The 3,639-nt window shown below is 43.0% G+C and overlaps 1 non-coding gene across 1 annotated transcript; it reads right to left on the reverse strand.

The window, feature by feature from the left end:
* Positions 1–1,518: 1,518 nt before the first annotated feature.
* Positions 1,519–1,625, reverse strand: LOC126286420 (U6 spliceosomal RNA). The gene has a single exon (XR_007551694.1). It is a non-coding gene; the product is annotated as a U6 spliceosomal RNA (small nuclear RNA).
* Positions 1,626–3,639: the final 2,014 nt, after the last annotated feature.

Raw genomic sequence — 3,639 nt, forward strand, 5'->3', positions numbered from 1 at the left:
AGGGATGGTGTGGTAGTCGGCAACCATTCAGGGCAGCAGCCCTTGTGTATGTTCTCAGATGGAGCGAGGTCCAAATATATGGCAGGAATGGGGGGAGAAGAAGTAGTACACACTGCCAGCCTGGAAGTCAAGGCGAGAGAGCGAGTCTTCCTCCCGTGGCGGATAGCACGTGATTCCCTTCCCACGCATCCCTCGGTTTGCTCAGACGTGAAGTGGGAGAGCTCAGACTGTCAGCAGTCTTAATTCCAATAAAATTCCCTTTTGCTGATGTGATCTTCATGTTTCCGAATTCCCAGTATGGCTGTAAATCCAACGTGAAAATTATTTGTTTTTAAATTGGCAGTTAATTACTAACATCTTAAACAGAGGGTGGTTGGTACAGTACTCTTTTAAGGAAATGGCGTAACTCGTGCGATCAACTTATAATGTAACGATAATAGTAATATGTGTGATAGAAATTATGATAATAGTTATTTCTATAAGAGCCAGTAAAATGAAAATAAGGCAGGTGGAAAAGAGAAAGTAAACTGTATGTTATTTCAAAAGTAATTGCCGTAACTGTTAATACATTTATCGCAACAACTTTCACAGCACGTGGGAGGGCATTCTCCTCCACACAAAATGGTGCCGCACGTCAACATTCCTGAGCGTTTGCACTTGATGGTTCGCTTCGAATTTTGCAAACCCTCCACGTACCGCTGTGCCTTAATTGTGACGCCGTGTTGCAGAAAGTTAATGAGTACCGAGCCCTTGCAGTCAAAGAAAAACTCCCCACGACTTTCCAGCAGCTGGCGTCGCTGTTGTTTCGAGTAAGCTAATGAAGTTTCGCTAGGAACCCTTTACACGTGCTCCACTCAGTCCAGATGTCTCCCCATGAGAGTTCCATATTTTTGGAGCCCTGAAGAAACACATTCGTGGCCGTCGATTTACACGCCTGGGTACAATCACGGTTCTGTCGGTAACCACAAATAATTTTTCCAAGAAGGTATTGACCTTCTTGTCACAGAGCGGGAGGTGTTAACAGTTACGGTGATTGCTTTGAAATAATGAACAATTTACTTAGTATTTTCTTCCGTCTCGTTTTCTTCTAACTGCTCCTTCTATGTTAAAGCAGGCTGCAATTAGGGCAAGGTAAATAAAGAAGTAGGAATACAATCAGATGATAATTAAATCGACACCCTGGCTGCAAACAGGCGTTGATATACATCTTTGGGGACATGTTGAAAATGTGTGTCCCTTCCGGGACTCGAACCCGGGTCACCTGCTTACATGGCATCTTTTTTTTTAATCTCATTTTGTTCTATATTGTTCGTTGAATTTGTTCGTGGTGGACGTCCGATGACACTCGTTCAGGTTTTTCGTTGATCCGTTCACTCAGTTTTTTATTACAGAGAGAGGCTAAACCCTCTGACAGAACAAGCTGAGCTACCGCGCCGAAGTCCCATGAAACGTGTCCATTTATGACAGAGGGCAGCTAATCCTCTGACCGAACACTCTGAGCTACCGCGCCGGCTTTTATAAAATGTGAAACGCTTCACGATTTTGCGTGTCATCCTCGCGCAGGGGCCATGCTAATCTTCTCTGTATCGTTCCAATTTTAGGACATGTACCGCCGAAGCGAGTACAAAATTCTACAGTCGAGGTGAGTTTTGAACTCACGAGCCCCCCACGAAACGGTTTAGTATCATAACCACCACAACACTGCGCTACCCATCAGACACTAAGGGCAGAGAGCATAGTGCCACTGCAGGGACGTATCCCTTACACGCTCCCCGTGAGATCATCAATGGTATCTGTTCTTTCGCGATCAGATACTACCTTCATATACAGAAAACAACTGATGGACGAATACAGTGCTGAAGTCACGCACTTATGAAGTAAATAAAAAAAAAGTTATTTCTTTGTAAGGTTGCAGTTCGTTGCGGAATGAAGGCATGATACAAGTTGTGAACAATTTCGCCTGAATTTTCTTCCGTTCGCCATTCAGTTCCACCCTCTGTTCCGTAAGGGGAAAAGAGAGAGAAAACGAGCAAACGTTTCTCTGCTCCAACACCGACAATTGAGAAAACAACTGGATCATAATTTAAATATTTTTGCCTATTGGTGCTCCACACCCGTAAGTTTTGTGTGAGACTGATGATGCAGACATGTCCTTGTTGTTGTTGTGGTCTTAAGTCCTGAAACTGGTTTGATGCAGCTCTCGATGCTTCTCTATCCTGTGCAAGCTTTTTCATCTAGCAGTACTTACTGCAACCGACATCCTTCTGAATCTGCTTAGCGTATTGATCTCTAGGTCTCCCACTACGATTTTTACCCTCCACGCTGCCCTCCAATGCTGAGATTGTGATCCCTTGATGCCTCAGTACATACCCTACCAACTGGTCCCTTCTTCGTGTTAAGTTGTGCCACAAACTCCTCTTCTCCCCTGTTCTATTCAATACCTCCTCATTAGTTACGTGATCTACCCATCTAATCTTCAGCATTCTTCCGTAGCACCATATTTCGAAAGCTTCTGTTCTCTTCTTGTCAAAACTATTTATTGTCCATGTTTCACTTCCATACATGGATACACTCCATACAAATAATTTCAGAAAAGACTTCCTGACACTTAAATCTACACTCGATGTTAACAAATTTCTCTTCTTCAGAAACGCTTTCCTTGCCATTGCCGGTCTACATTTTATATCCTCTCTACTTCGACCATCATCAGTTATTTTGCTCCCCAAATAGCAAAACTCCTTTACTACTTTAAGTGTCTCACTTCCTAATCTAATTCCCTCAGCATCACCCGACTTAATTCGACTACATTCCATTATCCTCGTTTTGCTTTTATTGATGTTCATCTTATATACTCCTCTCAAGACACTGTCCATTCCATTCAACTGCTCTTCCAAGTCCTTTGCTGTCTCTGACAGAATTACGATGTCATCGGCGAACCTCAACGTTTTTGTTTCTTCTCCATGGACTTTAATAGATACTCCGAATTTTTCTTTTATTTCCTTCACTGCTTGCTCAATATAAAGATTGAATAACATCGGGGATAGACTACAGCCCTGTCTCACTCCCTTCCCAACCACTGCATCCCTTTCATGTCCCTCGACTCTTATAACTGCCATCTGGTTTCTGTACAAATTGTAAATAGCCTCTCGCTCCCTGTATTTTACCCCTGCCACCTTCAGAATTTGAAAGAGAGTATTCCAGTCAACATTGTCAAAAGCTTTCTCTAAGTCTACAAATGCTAGAAACGTAGGTTTGCCCTTCCTTAATCTAGCTTCTAAGATAAGTCGTAGGGTCAGTATTGCCTCACGTGTTCCAACATTTCTACGGAATCCAAACTCATCCTCCCCGAGACGGCTTCTACTAGTTTTTCCATTCTTCTGTAAAGAACTCGCGTTACTATTTTGCAGCTGTGACTTATTAAACTGATTGTTCGGTAATTTTCACATCTGTCAACACCTGCTTTCTTTGGGATTGGAATAATTATATTCTTCCTGAAGTCTGAGGGTATTTAGCCTGTCTCATACATCTTACTCACCAGATGTTAGAGTTTTGTCAGGACTGGCTCTCCCAAGGCCGTCAGTAGTTCCAATGGAATGTTGTCTACTCCAGGGTCCTTGTTTCGACTCAGGTCTTTCAGTG

Source organism: Schistocerca gregaria, chromosome 1 (genome assembly GCF_023897955.1).
Source record: "Schistocerca gregaria isolate iqSchGreg1 chromosome 1, iqSchGreg1.2, whole genome shotgun sequence".
Lineage (NCBI taxonomy): Eukaryota > Metazoa > Arthropoda > Insecta > Orthoptera > Acrididae > Schistocerca > Schistocerca gregaria.